This window comes from Mobula hypostoma, chromosome 5, assembly GCF_963921235.1.
Source record: "Mobula hypostoma chromosome 5, sMobHyp1.1, whole genome shotgun sequence".
Classification (NCBI taxonomy): domain Eukaryota; kingdom Metazoa; phylum Chordata; class Chondrichthyes; order Myliobatiformes; family Myliobatidae; genus Mobula; species Mobula hypostoma.
Genome location: NC_086101.1, coordinates 175,533,861 through 175,546,392, shown reverse-complemented (window position 1 = coordinate 175,546,392; position 12,532 = coordinate 175,533,861). Strand labels below are relative to the sequence as shown.

The following is a 12,532-nucleotide window of genomic DNA, read 5'->3' as shown; positions in this document are numbered from 1 at the left end:
TCCACCACCGACTCAGGTAGTGCATTCCACGCACCAACCACTCTCTGAGTAAAAAACCTTCCTCTAACATTCCCCTTGAACTTCCCACCCCTTACCTTAAAGCCATGTCCTCTTGTACTGAGCAGTGGTGCCCGGGGTAAGAGGCACTGGCTGTCCACTCTATCTATTCCTCCTAATATCTTGTATACATCTATCATGTCTCCTCTCATCCTCCTTCTCTCCAGAGAGTAAAGCCCTAGCTCCCTTAATCTCTGATCATAATGCATACTCTCTAAACCAGGCAGCATCCTGGTAAATCTCCTCTGTACCTTTTCCAATGCTTCCACATCCTTCCTATAGTGAGGCGACCAGAACTGGACACAGTACTCCAAGTGTGGCCTAACCAGAGTTTTATAGAGCTGCATCATTACCTCGCGACTCTTAAACTCTATCCTCAACTTATGAAAGCTTCTCCGGGTTGAACTCCGTCTGCCACTTCTCAGCCCACTTCTGCAACCTATCAATGCCTCTCTGCAATCTTCGATAATCCTCTACACTATCTACAACACCACCAACCTTTGTGTCGTCTGCAAACTTGCCAACCCACCCCTCTACCCCCACATCCAGGTCGTTAATAAAAATCACGAAAAGTAGAGGTCCCAGAACAGATCCTTGTGAGACACCACTTGTCACAACCCTCCAATCTGAATGTACTCCCTCCACCACGACCCTCTGCTTTCTGCAGGCAAGCCAATTCTGAATCCACCTGGCCAAACTTCTCTGGATCCCATGCCTTCTGACTTTCTGAATAAGCCTAGCATGTGAAGCCTTGTCAAATGCCTTGCTAAGATCCATGAAGATCACATCCACTGCATCTGCACTCATCGATATGCCTGGTCACCACTTCAAAGAACTCTATCAGGTTTGTTAGACACGATCCGCCCTTCACAAAGCCATGCTGACTGTCCCTGATCAGACCATGATTCTCTAAATGCCCATAGATCCTATCTCTAAGAATCTTTTCCAACAGCTTTCCCACCACAGACATAAGGCTCACTGGTCTATAATTACCCTGACTATCCCTACTTCCTTTTTTGAACAAGAGGACAACATTCACCTCCCTCCAATCGTCCGGTACCATTCCTGTGGACAACGAGGACGTAAAGATTCTAGCCAGAGGCTCAGCAATCTCTTCCTTTGCCTCGTGGAGCAGCCTGACGAATATTCCCTCAGGCCCCGGGGACTTAACCGTCTCAATGTATTTTAACAACTCCAACACCTCCTCTCCCGTAATATCAACATGCCCCAGAACATCAACCTCACTCATATTATCCTCACCATCATCAAGTTCCCTCTCATTGCTGAATAGTGAAGAGAAGTATTCATTGAGGACCTCGCTCACTTCCACAGCCTCCAGGCACATCTTCCCACCTTTATCTCTAATCGGTCCTACCTTCACTCCTGTCATCCTTTTGTTCTTCACATAATTGAAGAATGCCTTGGGGTTTCCCTTTACCCTACTCGCCAAGGCCTTCTCATGCCCCCTTCTTGCTCTCCTCAGCCCCTTTTTAAGCTCCTTTCTTGCTATCTTATATTCCTCAATAGACCCATCTCATCCCTGCTTCCTAAACCTCATGTATGCTGCCTTCTTCCACCCGACTAGATTTTCCACCTCACTTGCCACCAATGGTTCCTTCACCCTACCATTCTCTATCTTCCTCACCGGGACAAATTTATCCCCATCATCCTGCAAGAGATCCCTAAACATCGACCACATGTCCATTGTACATTTCCCTGAAAAAACATCATCCCAATTCACACCCGCAAGTTCTAGCCTTATAGCCTCATAATTTGCCCTTCTCCAGTTAAAAATGTTCCTGTCCTCTCTGATAATGTTAAAGGCCAGGGAGCGGTGGTCACTGTCCCCCAGATGCCCACCCACTGAGAGATCTGTGACCTGACCCGATTCCTTACCTAATACTAGATCTAGTATGGCATTCCCCCTCGTCGGCCTCTCAACATACTGTGACAGGAATCCATCCTGGACACACTTACCAGACTCTGCCCTGTCTAAGCCATTGGAACTAATCAGGTGCCAATCAATATTAGGGAAGTTAAAGTCACCCATGATAACAACCCTGTTATTTTTGCACCTTTCCAAAATCTGCCTCCCAATCTGCTCCTCAGTATCTCTGTTGTTACCAGGGGGCCTATAGAATACCCCCAATAGAGTAACTGCTCCCTTCCTGTTCCTGACTTCCACCCATACTGACTCAGAAGAGAATCATGCTACATTACCCACTCTTTCTGTAGCTGTAATAGTATCCCTGACCAATAATGCCACCCCTCCTCCTCTTCCCCCCTCTCTATCCCTTTTAAAGCACTGAAATCCAGGAATATTGAGAATCCATTCCTGCCCTGGTGCCAGCCAAGTCTCTGTAATGGCCACTACATCATAATTCCATGTATGTATCCAAGCTCTCAGTTCATCACCTTTGTTCCTGGTGCTTCTTGCATTGAAGTACACACACTTTAGCTCTTCTACCTTACTACCTTTACACCCTTTATTCTGCTTCTCTTTCCTCAAAGCCTCTTTATATGTTAGATCTGGCTTTACTCCATGCACTATACTTGCAGTTCCCGCATGACTTTTATCCTCCTCCACCTCACTATCTGCTCTAACACTCTGGTTCCCCTCCTCCTGCAAATCTAGTTTAAACCCCCCGGAGCAGCACTAGCAAGTCTTCCCGCAAGGATGTTAGTCCCCCTCCAGTTCAGGTGCAACCTGTCCCGTTGGAACAGGTCCCACCTTCCCTGGACTTAATCTTTTAATAACTTAATAACTTAATATTTTTCAAAATACATGAGATGCTTATATCCTCGGTGTAAGCTTTAACTAAGCAGTACTTTACCTGGGTTCCATTCAAATGCTGTAACTTCAGAAGTAGTGTAATGATGAATTTTAATTCCAGTTAGACCTCACAGATAGCAGGACTTCAACAGAGACATTTGGGCCAAGGGTAATTATAAGCCTGCCACCAGGACCAGGGGACACTTCGCATCCTTATTTAAAACTGTTACAATGTTCAAGGTAACTTTGACTTTAAAAGTACATGTATGTCACCACATACAATACTAAGACCTATCTTCTTGTCGGCATACTCAACAAATCTATAGAATAGTAACTGTAATAGAATCAATGAAAGACAATGCGGTATAAAACTAAAATAGCGGAAAATTCCTTCTATAAAGGTGAATACCATCTCGGGTACCATAATATCAGGAGACCAAGTCAGAGCCCCAGACAACAATATTGTCATTATTGCTTGCACTGAAGCAGATTTGAAACAAATTAAAAATAAAATTCATATATCAATTGTTTCTGAATGCATAAGCGTTAGATATCACATTGAACTCAATTCCACACACCTCACTTGACACATTGTGGTAAATGTGTAATCAGAATGTTGTTAAACAACTATCTGCGAGGGGAACAAGCATCCATTCACTGGTTTAATCAATTAAGTAGTTAGTGTAAACATTCCATTCACAACTGATTGCATAATAATTCTCGTATAATTCACAAACTGAGGAAACAGTCTTTGCAGAATCCAGGAAATGTTTCAGGGTTAAATTAGAAAATGGTAATCATTCAGGTCACTGTGTTTGTTTTGGTCCTTTACTAAAGAAAAAAAATCCAAAATAAACCAAGCACTGAGCTCTGAGAATGCTAGAAATCCGGAATATAGACTGAAAATGCTGGAAAGATATAGTAGGCTAAGCAATTGCAGAGAGGGAAAAATAAAGGAGTCATTGTTTCAGGTCAATGATCTTTCATCAAAACTAATGCCACTGTGTTGTTCTCTGCCAACTTCAGCATCTTCTGCTGTTTTTAATGTTGGTCTACATTTCCCTTAAAAATGACCTTTAGCTCAATTATTTCCTGAAGCATGCAATGTTCGGTCAACTGAAAATCTCCTAATTGTGTTCTTGGCTTTTTTTTTGTGACTACTCGAATAGGTAACCTCTCATGATACCCAACTAGTGGAAATATCTTTCTCTACTGAGCCCACCAGTATTCCCTCATATTTTACTCTAGTCAACTTTGCCTCAGCTGGAGAGACAGCTGGACAGCAAAGGTGCATACATCAGGACACTCTTTATTGATTACAGCTCGGCATTTAACCCTTCCATCCCTCCAAATTAATTAGGAAACTCCAAGACCTGGGCCTCAGTTACCCCCCACCCCACCTTGTGCAATTAGATCCTGGATTTCCTCACTTTTAGACCCCAGTCAGTTCAGATTGGCAAAAACATCTCCTCCACAATCTCTATCAGCACAGGAGCACCACAGGGATGTGTACTTAACCCCTGCTCTAGTCGCCACGACTGTATGGCCAAATACAGCTCCAACACCATTTTCAAGTTTGCTGATGACACCATTGTTGTAGGTTGAATCAAAGGTGGTGATGAATCAGCAATTGGGAGGGAGACTGAGAATTTGACTGAGTGGTGTAATAGCACCAAATTCTCACTCATTGTCAGTTAGACCTAGGAACTAAAGGTAGATTTCAGGAGAGGGAAACCAGAGGTCTGTGAGCCGGTAATCACTGAAGGATCAGAGTTGGAGAGGGTCAATAACTTTAAATTCCTGGGTGTCACTATCTGAGAGGACCTGTCCTGGCCCCATTATATAAGTATAATTCCGAAGAAAAGATGACAGTGCTTCTACTTCCTCAGGAGTCTGTGGAGATTCGGCATGTTATCAAAAACTTGGCAAACTTCTATAGATGTGTGGTGGAAAGTGTGCTGACTGGCTGCATTATGACCTGGTATGAGAACACCAATACCTTTGTACAGAAAATCCTGCAAAGGTTAGTGGATTCATCCAATACATATCCGATACATCACAGTTAAAACCCTCTCAGCCATTGCGGACATCTACATGAAACATTACTTTAGGAAAGCAGTATCTGTCATCAAAGATCCTTACCACCTCGGCCATGCTCTTTTCTCACTGCTGCCATCAGGTAGAAGGTGCAGGAGCCTCAGGACTCGCACCACCAGGTTCAAGAACTATTACTACCCTTCAACCAGCAGGCTCTTGAACAAAAGGGGATTACTACACTCATTTAAGGACTCCTTTATCTTGTTATTTCAGGCTAATTACTTATTGTTATTAATTTATTATCTGTATTTCCATTGTTTACAGTTAGCAGTTCCTGATGTTTACAGTTACTGTTCTATAGATTTGCCCACAGGAAAAGAAACCCAGAGTTGTATGCAGTGACATGCATGTACTCTGATAATAAATTGAACTTTGAGATATCACATGGATGATAGAAATGGAGGGCTATGTGGGAGGGAAGGTTTAGATTGGTTTTAGAGTAGGTTAAAAGCTTGATTCAATGTTGGGGGTTGAAAAGCCTGTTGTCTGCTGAAATGTTCTATAAAACTCCTCACAATCAATGAGGAAAGGAAGTGAAAAGTACTGTCACTTTGCCTCTTTCATATTGCTGTGAACTTTGATTTTACCTCCACTTTTTTTCCTAGTGAAGTGTTTGGAACAGGAAACGGAGCCGTGCAGTTTATCATCATATTTGAACTGATTTTTTTATGGTTAGGTTTATTATGATGGGCTGAATAGTCAATTTATTTGGTAATGTAATTATATTGCCCGTAACCCATTATGAACTGGCTGTCTGATTATTGTGGTTAGACTCTGGAATGGATCTTTGCAATCAATAGCCTGTAAATTCCCTTTTGGAGCTGAGCTTGAACTGCCTAGCGTTTTTGCAGTGTGAACTGAGGTACTGAATGTGCAGGATGGTTGCAGCGTGGCATGTATGGGCCAAATTGAGGCGGTAGGGCCTGGGAGCGAAGAACAAAGGACTTGAAGCCGATTTTGAACTAACAGATCTGAGGCGAAGCAATGGGGTCCAGGCACAAGATCAAGGAATGACCCAATGTTTGACTGATTTAAGTTCCAGGCCAGATCGAAAGGTCAGGGTGTCGGGGCCAAAGGCAAGGTTTGGGCCACTGTTCGCTGTTGGAGAAGGTTTGCTCGTCTCTGCACGGAACTGAAACTTGTGGCCTGCAACTAATGGGCTCCTGGACCAGCTTCATGGGTGTGAACTCACTTTTGTGAGCTATAGTTCAGAATGATATTTGCTTACTTTTAGTAACACACACAGAATGCTAGAGGAACTCAGCAGGCAGGCAGCATCTATGGAAAAGAGTACAATTGACGTTTCAGGCCAAGACCTGAAGCACATTAGGTGTTTGATGGTCTTTTTTATTGCATTCTATAGGGTTTTTTTGTTTTGTGGCTGTCTGTAAGGATCTCAACATTGTATATAGTATACATATACCTGTATTAATAATCAATGTCCTTTGAAATAATTAAAATTGCAGAGAAATTAACCGGTATATAATCATAGTCATAGTCATAGTCATAGCTATAGTCATACTTTACTGATCCCGGGGGAAATTGGTTGAAAATCATGAAATCATGAAAACAATGTAATAATTATTGATTTAATAATGGGACTGTCATAGTACTATCATGGGTACACATTAGAGGGACCTGACACTTATCAGTTAGATTCTTTTCCAGGGCCCTAAGTTATCTGAAGTATAATATAGTGACTTCCATATAAACTCTGCAGGTCAGACAGTATCAGTGCACACAGAAGCAGAAGTAACATTTATGGTTGACAGTCTCTCAACAGAAATAGGGAAAGTGACAGATTAACACAGTTTTAGAAAAAAAGAAGGGGGTGTGACAGGATACAAGGTTGCACACACACAGTGCTGGAGGAACTCAGCAGGTCAGGCAGCATCTTTGGAAATGAACAGGCAATCAACGTTTCAGCCTGAGATCCTTCTTCAGGACTAGAAAGGAAGGGGGAAATATGCCAGAATAGAAAGATGAGGGAGGGGAAGGAGGACAGCTGGAGATAATAGGAGAGGCCAGGTTTATAGGAGAGATAAGGGCTGGAAGATGAAGGAATCTGATAGAAGCAAAAAGTGGAATCTATGGATACAAGGTTTATGAAATGGTATAAGGAAGGAGAGAGTAAATGACAGGGCCAAGTGAACGAGTGTGTTCATGGGCCTAATTTTACTGATGTTGTTCATTCTTCTTAGTTATTTTCCTGCCAACTGTGCTTCTCTTACCACTCTTCTCTAAAGTGAGCCCTGCCCCTTACTTCAAGACCCAACCTGAATTGCCCTTTTCCTGAAGTTCTTGAACATGGTGTAATTTCTAAATGCGAGTTATCTTTCTCTCCTTTCTATGTTTAAATCTTTCTGATCTGGTTCTTGGACAATGGTCTTGCAGTGTACATTGTCAAAATCACAATCAGTGCCCATTGTGAGCATGACTGTCCACAAAAAGCAGAACATTTACGATCTGAGTACTTACCAATCAATCAGTCCATTCTCAATCATCAGTATAATGATGGTAGGTGCAAATGATAACACTGAAAAGTCCCAGATAATACCAATAACATGCTGGTCAAAGCCTAATTTGTCTTCATCAGAACCATTTGGCTCCAACATTGTCACAGTCTTGATCCAAGCGTTGATCAATGGTTTGGTGAGCAAAGGTTCAAGTTTATTGTTATAGGCATACATGCACAAGGTAGAAATACCCTGAAGGTTTTAAACACAAGAAATTCTGTGGATGCTGGAAGTCCAGAGCAACACACACAAAATGCTGGAAGAACTCAGGCAGCATCTATGGAGAGAAATAAATAGTTAACATTTCAGTCAAAGCAATGGAGGCTGCCTCAGTAAATATATTTAAGGCAAAGTTGAATAGATTTGTGCGTAGTAAGGAATTTAAGGGTTATTAGGAAAAAGCAGATAGGTGGAGATGAGTCCATGGTCAGATCAGCCATGATCTTATTAATTGGCAGAGCAGGCTTGATGGGCCAAATGGCCTACTTCTACTCCTATTTCTTATTTTCTTATCTTCTTATATTTCAGGCCAAGACCCTTCATCAGTTCTGGAAAGGAAGGGGGAAGATGCCAGAATAAAAAAAAATGTGGGGTGGGGGAAGGAGTATAGCTGGAAGGTGATAGGTGATGCCAGATGGATGGGGAAGATAAAGGGCTGGAGAGTTAGAAATATGATAGGAGAAGAGAGTGGACTGTAGGAGAAAGGGAAGGAGGAGGGGACCCAGGTGAAGGTAGCAGGCAGTTGAGAAGAGATGAAACACTAGAGTAGGGAATAGAAGGGGCATGGGGAAATCATATTTTCTACTGAGAGGAGAAATCAATATTCATGCCCATGAAATATAGCTTTTTTGCAGCAGCAGCACAGTATGTTACAAACATGGCAAACCTCAGTTAATATAAAATTAATCTGACATGAATTATACAAAGGTTACATGACACAATAAGCGCAATGACATTAAGAGACAAGTTGAGAGATGATTAAACAGACGTTGGCTGAGGTAGTGTTAGGATTTTTCAATTCGGTTCAAGAATCTGATGACATTGGATAAGTTTCTTGACCTTGACGTGAGGGTCTTTATATCTCCTTCATGATGACAGAATAGAGAAGAGGGTTTGACTAGATTTTGGGGATCCTTGTTGCTGCATGTGGTCTTCCTCAGATATTGCACCTTGCAGATGTCCTTGATGGTGGGGGGAGCTGTACTCCTCATGGAACTGGGGTTTCCATACCGGTGTTCTTGGTATCATGACAGCAATTAGTGGATATAGTAATCAGGACATCCAGAAGCCAAATTAAAAATGAATTCATAGTGCACTGAGGAGAAAACTGTCCAATGGTTAGTGTAATGCTTTGCACATAGTGAACTGGTTATGGTTGCTGATGGTAAAAAACCTCGGCTCCTGGAGAGAGCAGTGTCCTAGGTCCAATATTATTCAGCTGCTTCTTTAATGACCCTCCTTCCATCATTACATCCGAAGTTGGGGATATTTCCTGATGATTATATAATGTCATTTCATTTGCAACTCTTCAACAAATGAAGAAGTTTATGTTTTAACACAGCAAGATATAGAAAGTATTCAGGCTTTGCTGCTAATCGGTATGTACTAGATAATTCACACAAATGTCAGCATACGATCATCTTCGGTAGGAGAAGAGGGACGAGCCTCCTGCATTAATTTTCATTTTCTCTATGATGTTCACCACCATCAACCTCCTGGGGTCATCACTGTCTGGAAACTAGCAACTGCACTCACCGCACGAATGCTGTGGTTATGAATAAAACATCAGCGATGAGGTGTTCAACAAGTAATTCAAATTCTCACACTGAAAAGCCATTCTACCCTCTGTAAGACATAAGAAAGCAGTATACCTTTCTACTTGCTTAGAGAAGGGTGTCACAGTACTGTGGAGGATGCCGGGGTTGTGTAGCATTTAGGGTAATGCATTACGGCACTAGCTGTAAGATCAGGGTTCAGTTGGGCATTGAGGAGAAAACTGTCCAATGGCTAGAGCCGTACTTCATGCAAAATAAACAGGTTATTGTCGTTGATGGTCAAAAACCACCAACCTGGACAGGGCAAAGGTCAACAATTTGGACAGGACACTACTGTCTGTAATGAGTTTGTACACTCTCTACCTGATCTCATGGGTTTCTTCCAGGTGCTCCACATTCCTCCCACATTCCAAAGATGTACGGGTTAGGATGAGTGAAATATTGGCATGCTATGTTGTGGCTGGATGTGTGACAGCACTTGCAGGCTCCACTAAGCATGTCTCAGACTGTGTTGGTTGTTGACACAAACAGCACACTTCAGTACTTGTTTTGATGTTTCAATGTACACGTGACAAATAAAGCTAATTTTTAAATGATCTTTTATCTCTAATGCAGATCTAGCATCAATGACCAACACAGTTTGAGGACGGTGCTGGGCGCAGCCTGCAAGTGCTGCCAACAGAGCATGTTCTTAACTCACTTACGCTAACCTGTATGTCTTTGAAATGTGGGAGGAAACCCCATATGATCAACATGTTGACCATTAGCTGTTTCCTCAATTCAGGGGCAATAAGGAATGGACAACAAATGCTGATTTTGTCATATTCTGTGAAAGAATGAAAGGAAGTATTTATATTTACCTGCAATTTGAATAGTGCTGCAGCCGCCTGACATAATTATATTTAAATTGTTATATTGTTTAGGTCCATCTAAATAGGCATAACTGTTGAGTAATCAGAGCCATCGAATGACGCAGCAGACGAGAAGGCCATTCAGCCCATCATGCTTGTGCTTGATCTTTGAAAGAGGTGTGAAGTTAGTTCCCCTCCCTTGCCACAATTCCCTTTTAACCCTGGAGATCTGTCCCCTTCAAATATCTATCTAAGTTATCCTTGAATTCAAGATTATTTAATGTCATTCCTTGTACACATGTGCAAAGAAGGATGAAATACTTGTTACCCTGGATCTGATGCGGCACAAAAAATCCCCCAAAAAGATAAAGAACATAATAAAGATAATAATAGTAAATCCACAATAAATATAAATACTTCAGGTAGCATCTATTAATAGATTGATTGTACGTCCATAAGATGACTGATGGGAAATAATAGAGTAGTGGTGGAGTTAGTGTGTGGAGATGTTGATCATCCTTACCTACTGTTATTGAGTCTGGTGGTTCTGGCGTGGATGCTACATAGCTCCTCCTGGTGGGAATAGGCCAAATATTCCATGAGCAGGGTGTGTGGGATCCTTCATGATGTTACTGGCTCTTTTGCGGCACCTTTCTTTATATATGTCCTTGATGATGGATAGGCTGGTACCAGTGCTGCTCTGCTCAGGTTTGACTACCCATTTTAGAGCCTTCTTGTCTGCCGCAGGGCAGTTTCCATATCAAGGAGTGACACAGCTTGTTAGGATGCTCTCTAATATGCATCTGTAGAATGTAAGTATGCATTTGCAAAATCCAGCTCTCTCAGGACTCCCAGAAAGTAGAGGAGGGAGTTGGTAAGCCTTTTTGACTGTACAGCATGTATTCTGGAACCATGAGAGACTATGTGTGACGTGAACTCCCAGGAGTCTGAAACTGCTTGCTGTGCCACTGATGTAAAGGGGGATGTTAGCAATGTATCGACCTGGCCTATCCTTTTGGGAAGTTCATTAAGAAAGTAGGAACGTGTATTTGTGTACATGGATAATGATGTCTTGCTATTAATGTACAGGGCTTTGGCTGAAGCCATTCCTGGAGTATTATCAAGATACAAGTGAGTTTGTAGATGCTGGAAATCTGAGGCAGCATACTCAAAATGCTTGAGGAATTCAGCGGGTCAAGCACCATCTATGGAAGGAAATAAAATGTCAACATTTTGGGCTGAGATATTTAATCAGTCCTGCATTAGTTGTTTTGCCCTTAAGAGTTCACTGTTTATTTCCTTCAATTGAGACTGCCTGACCTGCTGAGATCTCCCAGCATTCTGTTTGTGCTTCCCTAGGTGTGTAATTTTGGTCTCCTTCTTGAAGAAGGGATATACTGGAGAAGGAATGCAGCAAAGATTCACCACTATTGGGAGGATGGGACTCCTGTGAGGGCTCATCAATTGGGCCTGTATTCACTGGAGATCACAAGAGTGAAGAGTGGGGCATCTACAAGATTCTGGCTGAGCCAGACATAATAAGTGTGTGGAGGATGCTTCCCCAGTTGAGAGTCTGGGAAGGGGTACTAAATCTCAAGATACAATCATAATGACTGACTTGGGGAGAAAAATTTACATCCCAGAAAGAAGTCTGTAGATGCTGGAAATCTAAAATAAGAACAGAAACTGGCGGAAATACTCAGCAGATGGGGCTAAATCTGCAAGAAGTGAGGCAGAGTTAATATTGCAGACAGACATAGAAACGAAGTTAACATTAAAATGCTGGGAAAATATCAGTAGGTCAGGCAGTATTCACAGCATCTTTTCATTTTTAATTTGGGGAGAAACAACTCCAGTCAAGGGGTGAATTTACTATTACGGAGGGCTACGTTCACCACATTGCTGGATATACCTGAGACAGAGTTAAGTAGGTTTCTGGATACCAAAAAATAGATCAGAACTTAAACAGTTAGAACTCAGTGGATTAAGCAGCAATTGTGGAGGAAAATAATTTGTCAATATTTTGTATTAAGTCCTTGCATGTGGATGCTGGATCTCCACATTTAAGACATCAAGGAGTATGAAGAAAGAACAGGAAGATGGTATGGAGATAGACAATCAACCATTATTATATTGAATGGTGCAGCAGACTTGACATGCTGATCTGGTGACTGGTATTGGTGTTGATTTACTGTTGCCATATGTGCCAAGATACAGTGAACAGCTGGTCTTGCATTCTGTTTATCTAGATCAAATAATTATTCAGTACATTGAGGTAGAACAAGATAAACTATAACAGTGCAGAAGAAAGTATAAAGGTTACAGAGAAAGTGCAGCGCAGGTAAATGGTAAAGTGCAAGAACACAGCGAGGTAGATTGTGAGGTCAAGAATCCACCTTCTTGTACCTTTCAATGGAGAAACTGCTCCCATTTTCTCTGTTTCTCAGCAAACCTAAGTCTTTT

The 12,532-nt window shown here is 42.0% G+C and overlaps 1 long non-coding RNA gene across 1 annotated transcript in view; it reads left to right on the top strand.

Annotated features, from left to right (window-relative positions):
* LOC134346357 (uncharacterized) overlaps positions 1-12,532 on the top strand; it is a 1,029,867-nt gene that overhangs the window by 805,808 nt on the left and 211,527 nt on the right. The gene's annotated exons all lie outside the window — the stretch shown is intronic.